The sequence below is a fragment of the Macaca mulatta genome, chromosome 11, assembly GCF_049350105.2.
Source record: "Macaca mulatta isolate MMU2019108-1 chromosome 11, T2T-MMU8v2.0, whole genome shotgun sequence".
NCBI classification, from domain to species: domain Eukaryota; kingdom Metazoa; phylum Chordata; class Mammalia; order Primates; family Cercopithecidae; genus Macaca; species Macaca mulatta.
Genome location: NC_133416.1, coordinates 128,197,162 through 128,212,858, shown reverse-complemented (window position 1 = coordinate 128,212,858; position 15,697 = coordinate 128,197,162). Strand labels below are relative to the sequence as shown.

Sequence of the window (15,697 nt, the reverse complement as noted above, 5' to 3'; positions counted from 1 at the left end):
CACCACTTCGCCCAGCTAGTTTTTTGTATTTTTTAGTAGAGACGGGGTTTCACCGTGTTCGCCGGGATGGTCTTGATCTCCTGACCTCGTGATCCGCCCGTCTCGGCCTCCCAAAGTGCTGGGATTACAGGCTTGAGCCACTGCACCCGGCCTTTCTTTAATCCTTTTAATCTGTGTATTTATATTTAAACTACATTTCTTATACATAGCACGTGGCTGGATCTTGCTTTTTTGTTCAATTTGACAATCTTTGCCTTTTAGATTAGGTATATCATTTACATTTGATGTAATTATTGATATGCTTATGTTAAAAGTTTTTTCCTTCTTGGAATTTATTTTTCTTTCTTTCTTTTTTTTTTTTTTTTGAGACGGAGTCTCGCTCTGTTGCCCAGGCTGGAGTGCAGTGGCCGGATCTCAGCTCACTGCAAGCTCCGCCTCCCGGGTTTACGCCATTCTCCTGCCTCAGCCTCCCGAGTAGCTGGGACTACAGGCGCCCGCCTCTTCGCCCGGCTAGTTTTTTGTATTTTTTAGTAGAGAGAGGGTTTCACCGTGTTAGCCAGGATGGTCTCGATCTCCTGACCTCGTGATCCGCCCGTCTCGGCCTCCCAAAGTGCTGGGATTACAGGCTTGAGCCACCGCGCCCGGCCGGAATTTATTTTTCATATATTTTCTCCTTTTCCATGTTTTCCTGCCTTTTTAAAACATAGAGTATTTTTGTGATTCCATTTTATCTCTTTTTTTTTTTTTTTTGAGATGGAGTCTCACTCTGTCGCCCAGGCTAGAGGACAGTGGCACAGTCTCGACTCACTGCAACCTTTGCCTCCCGGGTTCAAACATTCTCCTGCCTCAACCTCCAAAGTAGTTGGGATTACAGGTGCCCGCCACCATGCTTGGCTAATTTTTTGCATTTTTAGTAGAGATGGGGTTTCACCATGTTGGCCAGGCTGGTCTATTCTTGATATACTAGCTTCACATCTTTGTTTTATATTTTTAGTGGTTGATAACAGGGTGTACAATATGCATCTTTATCACCATCTATGTTGAAATAATGTTATACTATTTCACCTGTAACTTAAACATAATTTTAAAAATTTAAAATTTTTTCTATTTTTATTTTTTTCTGTTTTAGTTATTTTAATGGCATAAAAGGCCACCGGTAATTAGTGCCTTCAAACAACACTATAGCCAACTTAGTCTGTGGGTTAGGCATTTGGATGGAGCACAGCAGAAAAGTTCCGTCTCTGCTTCATGATGTCTGTGTCCTCTGCAGAGGCAGCTCAAAACTGGGGGCTGGGATTATCTGAAGGTTTACCCACTTGCATGTCAAGCAGTTGATGCTGGCTCAGACCTTAACTTAGTCTGTTGACCGGAACCCATACACATGTCCTTTTTATGTGGCCTAAATTTTCTTATAATCTGGTAGTTGGGTTCCAAAGGCAAATGTCCTAAGAGAAGAGAACCAAAAAGAAACTATATTGGCTGTTGTGACCCAGCCTTGACTGGTGTCACTTCTGCTATATTTTTTAGGTAGAGGCAGTTACAGAGGTTTGCCTGAATTCAAGGAGAAGGTGCATAACCACCTCCTACCCCACCAACACACACACACACACACACCCCTCCTATCCCAAACTCTCCCTCACATCACAAACACCCTCTCGTATCCCAACTCACATGCTCTGCTTCCGATGTGACATTGACAGGAATATTGATGTCCTATTGGAAGCAGGGCATGTGGGCTGGAATAGGGGGCAGTCTTTGGAAAATACAGTCTACCACACTGCTGCCTTTGTGCTGCTATTTTCAGACATTTTAATTCTTTGTATGTTATGTTATACAATACATTATTATTTTTGCTTTAAACATGTATTTTACATTTACTCACTTATTTACCATTTCTTTTCTTTTTTTTTTTTTTGGCGACAGGTTCTCGCTCTGTCATCCAGGCTGGAGTGCAGTGGCGCAGTCTTGGCTCTCTGTAACCTCCGCCTCCCAGGTTCAAGTGATCTCCTGCCTCAGCCTCCTGAGTAGCTGGGATTACAGGCGCCCACCTCCACACCCAGCTAATTTTTATATTTTTAGTAGAGACGGGGTTTCACCATGTTGGCCAGGTTGGTCTTGAATGTCTGGCCTCAGGTGATTCACCTTCCTCGGTCTTCGTAAGTGCTAGGATTACAGGCATGAGCCACCACACCTGGCCATATGTACCATTTCTTTCACTCTTCATTTCTTTTTATAGATCCACATTTCCATCTGGTAGTTTTCTTCTGTGTGGAGAAATTCCTTTAACATTGGTTGTAGTGGGGTTCCGCTGATAATGAATTATCTCAGCTTTTGTTGGTCTAAAGTATTTTGTCTCCATATTTGAAAACTATGTATCAGTGGGTGTAGAAATTTATATTGACTTTTTTTCTTCAGTACTTTAAAGCTCTCCCATTTTCTTCTTGTTGCATGATTTCTAGTTTCATATTTTAATTAATTATTTTTTTTGAGATGGAGTCTAGCTCTGTCGCTCAGGCTGGAGTGCAGTGGCATGATCTTGGCTCACTGCAGCCTCCGCCTCCTGGGTTCAAGTGATTCTTTTGCCTCAGCCTTCTCAGTAACTGGGATTATAGGCACGTGCCACCACGCCTGGCTAATTTTTGTATTTTTAGTAGAGAGAGGGTTTCACATGTTGGTCAGGCTGGTCTCGAACTCCTGACCTTGTGATCCACCCACCTCAGGCTCCCAAAGTGCTGGGATTACAGGCGTGAGCCACTGTGCCCGGCCTCATTTTTATTTTTGTTTTTCTGTGAATAATACAGCCTTTTCCTTCTGATGCTTGAAGTTTTTCGTTTTACCACTGATTTTTAGCACTTTGGTTATAATGTGCCTTGATGTGGTTTTATGTATGTGTGTTTTGTTTGGGGCTTTTTGAGTTTCTTAGATCTGTGAGTTTATGGTTTTCATCATATGTATGAAATTTGCAGCCGTTATTTCTTCAAATTTTTTTTCTGCTTTCCCTTTTGCCCTTCCTGTATTCTAGTTCAGCTGTGTTAGACCACTTGATTGTGTTCCATAGGTTATCGAGGCTTTGTTAATATTTTTTCAGTCTTTTCACTGTAGGTACTTTTTATTGCTGTGCCTTCAAGTTAAACCATCTTTCCTTCTGCAGGGTCTCATCTGCTGTTATTCTCAGCCAATGTGTTTTTCATTTGAGATACTGTACTTTTAAAATCTTTACAATTTCCATTTGGGTCAGAAAAACTATTTCTCTCCTTTCCACATCAAATTCATATGAACTATATATTGTTTGTTTTAATGTCCTTGTGTTCTGATTCCATTATTTCTATCATTTGTAGATTTATTTCAATTAATTTTTCATCTGGGATATGGGTCATCTTTTTCATTTCTTTGTATGCTTGGCCATTGTGAATTTTATATTGCTGGACACTGGATTTGTTATATTCCTCTAAAGACTGTCAGATTGTATTTGGTCACACAGATAAGTAATGTTTGGCTCAGTTTGATCCTTGTGAAGCTTACTTTTAAGGTTTTTGTGGCCAGTCATAGCAGCCTTTATCCTTGGACTAACTTAGCCCCCCTCTACTAAGGTGTTGATCCTTCTAGGGACCCCATGTTTTTTTCATGGTCAGAGTGACCAGCCCTGTGGGAGCTCTGGGAAGTGTTGGGCCTGTTACTTTCCGGTAGATTGTTCCCTAAACTTGGGGAGACTTCCTCTCAGGCACTTGGAAATCCAAGACCAAAAGTAACCCTTCTGCCAGACCGCCAGAGCCCTCTGCATGCAGCCCCCGCTTCTCCAGTACTGGGTCCTGCAAATTGTAGCTGCCTCAGCTTCCCCCAGCTCTGTTGACTCCTCAGTGCACTGAGACCCTTGGATTTGATTTCAGTGTTCTGTCCCTGAAGTGAAGCCTAGGAGTTGACTCCAGGCTGTAAGTTTGGTTAATCATAAAATTTACTTTCTTGTTTCCTTTCCCTGGAGGAGGATCACAGTCTTGTGCTACTTTTTGCCCTGTGTCTAAAACCTGTTACTTCATGTGTGTTGTCTGGTTTTCTAGCTGTTTATAGTGGGAGGACAGTTCTTGTACCAGTTACAACGAAATGTTCCGAATTGGGAGTCCTCCTGTTTAAGTTTTGTTAATACAGTCAGCCCTCTGTATCTGTGGGTTCCTCATTGTTGGATTCAGCCAACCTTGGATCAGAATATTTGGAAAAGAAAATAATAACAATACAATGATAAAACAACACACATTCTTTAAAAATACGGCATAACAACAACAGGTTGAGTATCCCTAATCCAGAAATCTGAAGTGCTCTAAATTCCAAAACTTTTTCAGTACCATGATGCTCAAAGGACATACTCATTTGAGCATTTCAGATTTTCAGATTAGGGATGTTGAACCAGTAAATATGTAATGCAAATATTCCAAAATCTGGAAAATCTGAAATCCAAACACTTCTGGTCTCAAGCATTTCAGATAAGGAATATTCAACTATATTAATACGGCATTTACATTGTATTAGCTATTATAAATAATGTAGAGATGATTTAAAGTATATGGAAGGATGTATGTAGGTTATATGCAAATACTGTGCCCTTTTCTTCCCCCCGAGACGGAGTTTCACTCTTGTCACCCAGGCTGGAGTGCAGTGGCACAATCTTGGCTCACTGCAACCTCCGCCTCGCAGGTTCAAGCGATTCTCCTGCCTTAGCCTGCCGAGTAGCTGGGATTACAGGCATGCACCACCATGCCCAGCTAATTTTTGTATTTTTAGTAGAGACAGGGTTTCACCATGTTGGCCAGGCTTGTCTCGAACTCCTACCTCAAATGATCCACCCATCTCAGCCTCCCAAAGTGCTGGGATTACAGCTGTGAGCCACTGCACCTGGCCATTTTATATAAAGGACTTCAGCATATGTGGATTCTGTTATCTGAGGGGGATCCTGGAATCAGTCCCCCATGGATACCAGGATACCAAGGGATGATTATACTTTCAGTGATTTATCAGTTTCATTTGCCAACAGATTTTATGTCAGTTCTACTTTCTGCTTTGCCAGCTTTTTTTCTTTTTACTTTTTTAAAAACTGTGGTAAAATGTATATGTAACATAAAATTTGCCATTTTAATCATTTTTAAACGTACCATCTTGTAGTATTATGTACATTCACATTGTTGTGTAGTCATCATCACTGTTTACCTCCAGAACTTTTTCATTCTCTCTTTTTTTTTTTTTTTTTTGGAGACGAGTCTTGCTTTGTTGCCCAGGCTGGAGTGCAGTGGCATGATCTCAGCTCACCTCCTGGGTTCAAGCGATTCTCCTGTCTCAGCCTCCTGAGTTACTGGGACTATAGGCCCCTGGTGCTATGCCCGGCTATTTTTATTTATTTATTTATTTTTTTATTTTGGTAGAGATAGGGTTTCACCATATTGCCCAGGCTGGTCTTGAACTCCTGAGCTCAGGCAATCTGCCCGCCTCTGCCTCCCAAAGTTCATCTTCTTAAATTGAAACTCTGTACTTATTAACAGCAGCCCCCATTTTCCTCTCCCTGAGCCCCTGGCAGCCACCATTCAACTGTCTATGAATTTGACTGCTCTAGGTATGTCACATAAATGGAATCCTATATTTGTCCTTTTGTGACTGGCATACTTCGCTTAGCATGTCTTCAAGGTTCATCCCTGTTGTAGCATGTATCAGAATTTATGAATTAACCTTTTTTTAAAAAAAAGCTGAATAATACTTGAATGTGTAGATAGGCCACATTTTTGTTGCCCATTCTTTCATCGCAGGGCGTGGGTTACTTCCACCCTTTGGCTGTTGTGAATAATGCTGCTGTGAACATTGCTGTACAGACATGTCTTCAAGACTCTGCTTTCTTTTCTTCCCAGCTTGATTTTTACATTTGTCTTTGTATCTTTTTTTCTTTTTTCTTTCTTTTTTTTGTTTTTTGAGACCGAGTTTCACTCTTGTTGCCCAGGCTGGAGTGCAATGGTGCAATCTCGGCTCACTGCAACCTCCGCCTCCCGGGTTCAAGCTATTCTCCTTCCTCAGCCTCCCGAGTAGCTGGTATTACAGGCATGCGCCACCACGCCCAGCTAATTTTGTATTTTTGGTAGAGTTTCTCCATGTTGGTCAGGCTGGTCTCGAACTCCCAACCTCAGGTGATCCACCTGCCTCAGCCTCCCATAGTGCTGGGATTACAGACATCAGCCACTGCACCCGGCCCTTTCTTTATTACTTTGCTTTTATTCTGAATCTGAAGATATGTCCTTTTTTCCATATCGACAATACAATAATTTAAAATGTAAACGTTTCTTTTACAGTCTACATCCTTTACAGCAAGGTAAACATTTTTGGTTACAGTTGTTGAAAACAGTATGAAAGATTCAGTGACTTTATGTCACTGACAAATTTTCATTTTGGACAACATGCTAGTGTGAGTAGTTTCTGGTCCAGTGAAATCCAGTTTTCGGGTTTTCCTATTTTTGGATTCTCAGCTGCATATTTGAAATCATCACATTCGGAATTCGTTTGCTCCAGAACATATATGTTCTCATTCTTGTTTGTACTTGAGTCATGTTTAATCACATATTTGTAGTATGCTTAGATGTAGTAGTTTCTATTTTCATAACTACTTTTCTGTCGATCCATTATGGTGAATTGCAGCTACAAAGTCATGCTGGGTAGTAGCGAAAATGCTAACATAAGAAGTAAATAGTAGTAAGCAAAGGATTTTAAAAATGTCCAACTTAGTCATATATACCCATTTAGCTCAGTAGTTTTCAGCTGTGGTAATACCATTCTCTGGGGTGCGTTTTTGAAATTCGTGAGAACATTTTTGTTTGGCACCATAATAGAGGTCATTACAGGCATTTAATGGACAGTGTTTAGGTCTGCTAGATGTCTTGGAGTGTGCAGGAAAGTGCTATACAACGAATAACTATTCTGTCTCATATGGTGTTTGAAGTTCCTTTACTCACATCTAAAATATTTTACATACAAACACAAATCATTTTTTACATGGTACACTACATTTTCTATGAAAGGCACTGCTGTGTAAATCAAGGAGTGAGTAATGTTTTTTCATTTAAGGCTTTACCAAGAGTTTGCCATTTTGGTAAAATGTATCACCTACAGCAGTACTCATGGTATCGTAGTCACCATTTGACACACCTGATTCAGTTTGCATTTGTTGCTGTCACATTCATGGTGATGTTTCATGTTGATACAAGCATCTTATTATATCATGTTATTTCCTAGTATATTGATGCTTGAGTTTTAATATATTAAATAGTGTTTTATTATGAATTAACTTCCTTTTCTTTATTCTCCATATTATAGTTAGGACATTGTAATGATTTTTTAAGTTATGTAGGCTATTAATATAATTTCAATATATGAAGAGACTTAAAATTTTTCATTATGAACAGGAGATGTTAGGTGTGATAAACTTGGGAGCCCCTGAATTGACTGAATTACTGCAGTCCCTATGGCACATCCACAGCCTTTAAGATTACTTCAGTATTTCTGTGAAAAGTTACTAGTATTACACTTCAGATGTATATGAAAATATTATTTTATTGATTTTCCTTAGAAATTACCACACCATCGGCCAGCCATGGTGGCTCACCCCTGTAATCCCAGCACTTTGGGAGTCTGAGTGGGCAGATGACGAGGTCAAGAGATCGAAACCATCCTAGCCAACTTGGTGAAACCCCATTTCTACTAAAAATAAGAAAATTAGCTGGGCATGGTGGTGGGCGCCTCTAGTCCCAGCTACTTGGGAGGCTGAGGCAGGAGAATCACTTGAACCCGGGAGGTGGAGGTTGCAGTGAGTCAAGATCGCGCCACTGTACTCTAGCCTGGCGACAGAGTGAGAATCCGTCTCAAAAAAAAAGAAAAGAAAAAAAGGAAATTACCACCCCATGTGTCTGTTGACCACTTGATGAGTGATTGGGTGATACTGGTGGTGCGTGGACTACACTTTGAAAAGCAGTACCATATGTCCTGTCTTTCTTTTGTATTAACCTTGTTGTCCTCAATTACTGAATTTGCTCCATACTCCACTTTATCAGATACCATTTTTTCCCTAACATTTTTTTTTTCTTTTACAGTGACAGGGTCTCGCTCTGTCACTCAGGCTGGAGTGCAGTGGCATGACCATGGCTCACTGCACCCATGACCTCCCAGGCTTAAGGGATCCTCCTGCCTCATCCTCCTGAGTGGCTGGGATTATAGGTACACACTACCATGCCTAATTTATTTTTTGTGAAGATGAGGTCTTACTGTGTTGCCTGGGCTGAATTATAATTTTTATACATAGGCTGGGTGCGGTGGCCCGTTCCTGTAATCCCGGTGATTTGGGAGGCCAAGGCGTGCGGATCACTTGAGATTAGGAGTTCGAGACCAACCTGGTCAACATGGTGAGACCCCGTCTCTACTAAAAATACAAATTTAGCTGGGTGCGGTGGCGGGTGCCTGTAATCCCAGCTACTCAGGAGGCTGAGGCAGGAGTTTCACTTGAACCCAGGAGGCGGAGGTTGCGGTGAGCTGAGATCATGCCTCTCTGCACTTTAGCCTGGGCAACAGAGCGAGAGTCCATCTGAAAAAAAGTTTTTTTTAATACATGAATTGTCTAATACCATAGTTGTTGACAGAGTCTTGCTCTACAGCCAGGCTGGAGTGCAGTAGCACGATCTCGGCTCACTACAGCTTCCGCCTCCTGGGTTCAAGCAATTCCCCTGCCTCAGCCTCCCAAGTAGCTGGGACTACAGGCATACACCACCACACTCAGCTAGTTTTTTGTATTTTAATAGAGATGGGGTGTCCCCATGTTAGCCAGGATGGTCTCGATCTCCTGACCTTGTAATCTACCCACCTCAGCCTTCCAGAGTGCTGGGATTACAGGCATGAGCCACTGCACCTGGCTACACCGTTAAATATTTTTGATGGTCCTTTGTAGTTCTTTTTTTTTTTTTTTTTTTTTTTTTTTTTTTTTGAGACGGAGTCTCGCTCTGTCGCCCAGGCTGGAGTGCAGTGGCCGGATCTCAGCTCACTGCAAGCTCCGCCTCCCGGGTTTACGCCATTCTCCTGCCTCAGCCTCCCGAGTAGCTGGGACTACAGGCGCCCGCCACCTCGCCCGGCTAGTTTTTTTGTATTTTTAGTAGAGACGGGGGTCCTTTGTAGTTCTTAATGTGAAAAGAAATTCACCAAGTGCTGTTGCAGATGTCATTGCCTGCATATATATAAACTTTGCCATGCATGGAGGTGTCTTTTCAACCATTTATTATCAGATTAAAGTTATTTGCACCGACAACATTACACATGACTGAATTTTAAGTTAAATTTAGATATGTAATTACTTTCTATATCTTTCTTAAAAAGAGTATGGTACGAGGATTATTTATATATATATAGGAAATAGCCTGTGCCAAGATAAAGAATATAGTTAAAAGCAATGGAAATTGCTAAATCTTAGGAGTACATTGTAGAGTTTGAGAGTTAATGGCGGTTACCTGTGACTGATTCGTGACTTGGGATGGATTATCACTGAAGCACTAATTTTTTTAAAAAAGTTCCTTATTTTTAAGAGAAACTGCTTAATTTCTAGGGACGTTTATTGAAGAAAGATGAAACTGAGTTTAAATACAAAATTCAGGGGATTCTCAGATGTTCTTTTATTTGCCTCAGAATTATGCTGTCAGTCCCAAAGATGTTAAAAGAGCAGAATTCTGACTTTTGAGAAGTGACATGTTTGATACTGTTGCATAACTGGCGATGGCCAAAAGTTCAGAAAAATCATTAGACTTTGAATGTGAAGAAAGTTTCAGTTCAAACTTTGATCAGTTTCTGAAGAGGAAAGTGGTATGTAATTGTTTTTGAGAAATGTATGCTATTATTTTGCAATCCATTGTGTCTTAGAAGAAATGCATTATTTCTCTGTTTTAAATTCTTTCATTTTTTTGAACATGCCTTTTTCAGGATAAACTTTGCCAGATGTCTTTTCAAGGTAAATTATGCCTTACTATTTCAGTTAATTCAGAAAATGACTTTTGATGATTGATTATCTTTTAATAGTTGTAAATTCCTCAAATATAATGTTGTCTCTAGAGGTGTATGTCCCAACCTTGCATAATAATAGGAATTTCCTAACATGTTGTTTCATGGATTTGCAGGCTCTTTCCCTTAAGTTTATGATGTATAGTCTAGGGTGGAACCCAGTAATCGAGATTTGGTGGAGGTACTTTAGGTCACAGGCCTCCAATGTTTTTGGCACCAGGGAGTGGTTTTGTGGAAGACAGTTTTTCTATGAATGGGGAGGAGGGGGAGGATGTTTTGGGGATGATTCAAGCACATTACTTTATGTTGCATTTTGTTTCTGTTATTATATTGTAATATATAATGAAATATAATTATAGAGCTCACCATAATGTAGAATCAGTGGGAGCCCCGAACTTGTTTTCCTGCAACTAGACAGTCCCATCTGAGGGTGATGGGAATCAGTGACAGATCATCAGGCATTAGATTCTCATAAGGAGCATGCAACCTAGATTCCTCGCATGCAGTTCACAATAGGGTTCTCACTCCTATGAGAATCTAATGCCACTGCTGATCTAACAGGAGGTGGAGCTCAGGCGTTAATGCGAGCCATGGGGAGCGGCTGTAAATACAGATGATTTTGCTCACTTGCTGATTTTGCTCACTTGCCTGCCTGTCTCCTCCTGCAGTGCGGCCCAGTTTCTAACAGGCCACTAACTGCTGGCAGTCTGTGGCCTGGGGGTTGGAGACCCCTGCCTTAGGTGATTTTTTCCAGGCTAGCTTGGGAAATACTGCTGTAGAGCGTAGGCTCCTTCCTAGGGATCCTGCCTAGTCTTGACTACTGTATGAAATTGCTTTGCTACAATGTAGAATACATCTATCCCAGGATTATAGTAATATAATATAAACTAATAAATACAGTAATGTTTAGAATATTGGTAACAGGTTGTGAGCACTTACTGTGTGTAAGGACCCATGCCAAACACTGAATAGGTTGCTGAATCCTCACAACTTTCATGGATAGATACTATTATCCTCATTTTGCAAATAAGGTTAAATAATCTGTAAAGGCCTTTAGCTAGTCAGTGGTAGACCCAGGATTGGAACCCAAGCAAACTGACTTTAGAGCCTGTGCTCTTAAACCACACTGTACTGTCTGTTGCAGATCAGATGCTGAGCTGTGCTGATTGTGCAGTGCATTGTAGAGCAGTATACAGTTCACTAAGAGTCTGAGGTAACAGATATAGTAAGACATGAAACAGCGGCAGTTTCGTGTGGGAGGGCGTCAGAGCAGTCAGCACTTCTATTAAAACAGTAACCAGGCCGGGCGCGGTGGCTCAAGCCTGTAATCCCAGCACTTTGGGAGACCGAGACGGGCGGATCACGAGGTCAGGAGATCGAGACCATCCTGGTTAACACGGTGAAACCCCGTCTCTACTAAAAAATACAAAAAAAAACTAGCCGGCCGAGGTGGCGGACGCCTGTAGTCCCAGCTACTCGGGAGGTGGAGGCAGGAGAATGGCGTGAACCCGGGAGACGGAGCTTGCAGTGAGCTGAGAACCGGCCACTGCACTCCAGCCTGGGTGACAGCGCAAGACTCCATCTCAAAAAAAAAAAAAAAACAAAAAAACAAAAAAAAAAACAGTAACCAATCTTGAAGGGCCACAAAGCGATCAACTGGATAACTGTTGATGCTTCTCTAGATGAGCACTTCTCAAAGCGTGGCCCCTATTTCCCTGGAAATCCCTGAAAATCACTCATGGGATCCTCAAGGTCAAACCTTTATGTAGTATTTCTGAGAAGTTATCTTTTTCTTTGTGTTAACATTTGTATTGATGGTACTGCTGGTACCTAAGCATGAATTAAGGCAGTGGCACCAAAGTGTGCTCATAGACATTGTATTTCCACACACTCTACAGTTTCGTTTTGTTTTGTTTTTTTAATCCAGTTTCACTTAAGAATGCCCTTAATGAAGCAGTAAAAAAATACTCCTTTGATTAACTCTTAACACTAGATTGCACATCTTTTTAATGCTTTGTGTGATGTAATGGGAAGGTCACACAAGGCACTTCTGCTGCATGTTGAAGTACCGTGGTGGTTTTAAGGAAAAGCACCTGTAGGGTTGACTGCATCTTTTTTCTGGACAACATTTTTACTTTTAAGAATAACTGATAAACTATAGTTATTCAGATTTGAGTATTTGGCAGATTTTGTCAAAAATGAAAGGACTGATAATATTTGTTGCCAGTGATAAGATTTTTGGGCTTGACGACCTCCCAGTATTTGTTTTTGTTTTTTGAGACGGGTTTTCATTCTTGTTGTCTGGACTGGAGTGCAATAGCATGATCTCGGCTCACTGCAACCTCCACCTCCCAGGTTCAAGCAATTCTCCTGCCTCAGCCTGCCAAGTAGCTGGGATTACAGGCGTATGCCACCACGCCAGGCTAATTTTCTTATTTTTAGTAGAGACAGGGCTTCACCATGTTGACCAGGCTGGTCTTGAACTCCTGACCTCAGGTGATCCACCTGCCTCAGCCTCCCAAAGTGCTGAGCCACACAGGCATGAGCCACCAGGCTTGGCCTACAACTTCCCAGTATTTAAAGACTTCTGTGCTGAGATCAGTGGTAATAGTAACAAATGGAATTTTTAGTATTGGATAATGAAATACATAAGCATTTTGAAGAGCTCACAACTCAGGAAACAAATATCTATTAACTTACCAATGCATGATGTACAGAATTATGCATGGGTAAAGATCCATTCAAAGTGAAGGCAGACATGGATTTTAATGTAACAGAGTACGGAAAGTTCATTGATAGGGTGTTAGATTTTACATTGGAGGTAACCTTTAGGAAACTACCATCTAGGCCGGGTGTGGTGGCTTATGCCCAGGATCCCAGCACTTGGGGAGGCCAAGGTGGGAGGATTGTTGGAGGCCAGGAGTTCAAAACCAGCCTGGGCAACAAGCAAGGCTCCATCTCTGCAAGAAAAAATAAAAATAAAAAAATAAAAATAAATTTAAAAAGCTAAGTGTGGTGGCTTGACCCTGTAGGCCTACCTACTTGGGAGGTTGAAGCAGGAGGATAGCTTCAGCCCAGGAGTTCGAGGCTATAGTCAGCTGTGATCACTCCAGCCTGAGCAATAAAGCGAGAATACATTTCAAAAAGAAAAAAAAAAAAAATCTACTGTCCGTAGAATTTCATTTCAGTATTGAAGAATAAGGTCTACGATTATCTGAAAGGCTCTTAAAATACTCCTCACATTTTAAACTATAGATATACATGCAGTTGAATTTTCTTCATATACTTGAATCAAACTGTGTATCACAATACAGATTAAATGCAGAAACAGATACGAGAATACTGCTGACTTCGATTAAGCCAGACATTAAAGATATTTGCAGAAATGTAAAACGGTGCCATTCCTCTCACTAATTTTTATTTTCAAAAGAGTTATTTTTCATTAAAACATGTTTAGTTTTTTTGTTTTTGTTTTTGTTTTTGTTTTTTTGAGATGGAGTCTCACTGTCACCCAGGCTGGAGTGCAGTGGCGTGATCTCAGCTCACTGCAACCTCTGCCTCCCGGGTTCAAGTGATTCTCCTGGCTCAGCCTCCTGAGTAGCTGGGATTACAAGCATGCACCACCACACTCAGCTAATTTTTGTATTTTTAGTAGAGACGGGGTTTCACCATGTTGGCCAGGCTGGTCTCCTGACCTCAGGTGATCCACCCACCTCGGCCTCCCAAAGTGCTGGGATTACAGGTATGTGCCACTGCGCCTGACCTAGATATTGTGATATAATAAGAAATATGTATTAGGTCTTCATCCCAGGTTCCTGGCATAATAGCTTTTATAATAAAGCCCTTAGAATTTCCTGATAGAGGAGAGAGGAGCATCTTTTGTTATAAATGAGAAGTCCCTTTCAACCCTACCTGAGTTTATGCTAATGAACTGAGTGTTGATGGGCCCCTCAATAGCTTCTGGATCATGACTGGTTGCCACAAGAACCAATAGAGGGTTGGAAATACAACCCCTTCCCTCAACCTCTGCAGAGGGGAAAGGGGCTGGAGATTGAGCTCAGCCACGAATGACCAGTGACTTAATCAGTCATGCCTGTGTAATGGAACCTCCAAAAAATCCTTCAAATTTTGAGTTCCGAGAGCTTCCAGACTTGTGAACTGGTGCTGGGAGGACAGTGCACCCACAGAGGGCATGGAAACTTTGCACACTCCTCTCCGCCCTCCATACCTTGTCCTGTACATGTCTTTTATTTTTCTGCTCCTAAGTTGTATCTTTTATAATAAACCAGCAATAATAAGTAAATAGTTTTCCTGAATTCAGTGAGCCATCCCAGCAAATGATCAAACCTGAGAAAGGGATTGTGGAAACCCCCAGCTTCGTAGCTGATCAGTCAGAAGTACGGGTGACCTGGACTTGAGATTCGCACCTGAAGTAGAGGCATGAGACATACCCCTTAACGTGCAGGGCCTGTGCCACCTCTGAGTAATAGTGTCAGAATTGAATTGATGAACATCCAATTATTGTTGGAAAATTGATTATTGACATAGAAAAAACCCACACATTTGGTGTCAGAAGTGTTAAGAGTAGAAACAGATCATAGAAATATGTGTAATTTATGTTAATGTATAGTGAGTTTTTTTTAATGAGTAAATATTTTTCGTATTCACAGTTTCAATGTCTAATATGGTAAATATCAGAAAGTATAATCTATATAAACAAATGACTTTGGGGTCCTCAACAAGAGTCCTGAACCAAAAAGTTTGAAAACTACTTCCCTAGACACTGTGGACATTATTTTCTGTAGTACTGCCTACATTGTAATTCATGTTGACTTAGTTACTATTGTTTTGGAATCGTAATTGCTTCAAGTATGTGGCTCAAAATTCTAGAGTTGAAGACATGAAGATGTTGAGCACTGCAGCCCAAAGTGATATTCCCAGTCCTTTGAGTTCCCAGTCCCTCACTTACCCCTAACTCCTTCACAGCCCTTCTGTTCTCTCCTTTTGGTATCTCAGAAGTCTTGGGTATCAGAAATCATTTCATAATACAAGTAACAAGGAATACGATAATCTGTTAGAAGATTGGATTGGTTTTTATATGTTACGATTTCAAGCATATGATTTTTAAATCTGCCAGACAGGTGATTGTATACTGAGTGTAATATCAGTCAGTGTACTCCCCTCCCAGAAAAACCAGGACTCAGTCCACTGCTAGAATGCATTTCAGTGAAGACATCTGACCTGTGTAGTATCTCTTCAGGGCATTGTAGTTGACAGTAATAATGCAGGGATCTACCACAACCTGGTTAAAATATGACTAGAAATGTGGCTGCTGGAATAGCTAGATGAAATATAGACCACACTGATAAAAAGCAAGACTCTGTCTTAAAAAAAAAAAAAAAAAACTTATTCTTTTCCCATTCCTGTTATTTATTGCCAACACCCTTTTCAAGGGTCTGTCCCTTTGGAGAATTTTTGTACTTTGTCTCCTTCCTTTTTCTGTTTTTCTAGCATGTTATATAAGAATAAGCAAACTGTGGCCTGCAAGCCAAATCTGACTTGCAACCTGTTTTTGTAAATAAAGCTTTATCGTAACACAGCCATGCCCATTTGTTTACATATCATCTATGGCTGCTTTCAT

At 41.0% G+C, this 15,697-nt stretch overlaps 1 protein-coding gene and 1 long non-coding RNA gene across 9 annotated transcripts in view; one reads left to right on the top strand and one right to left on the bottom strand.

Moving 5' to 3' along the window:
- The window catches only part of SPPL3 (signal peptide peptidase like 3), a 145,263-nt gene that overhangs the window by 28,424 nt on the left and 101,142 nt on the right, over positions 1-15,697 (top strand).
- On the bottom strand, positions 5,374-15,461 carry LOC144333156 (uncharacterized). Its single transcript, XR_013401571.1, has 2 exons — positions 13,770-15,461; positions 5,374-6,043 (listed from the first exon to the last, which is right to left on the bottom strand). It is a non-coding gene; the product is annotated as an uncharacterized LOC144333156 (long non-coding RNA).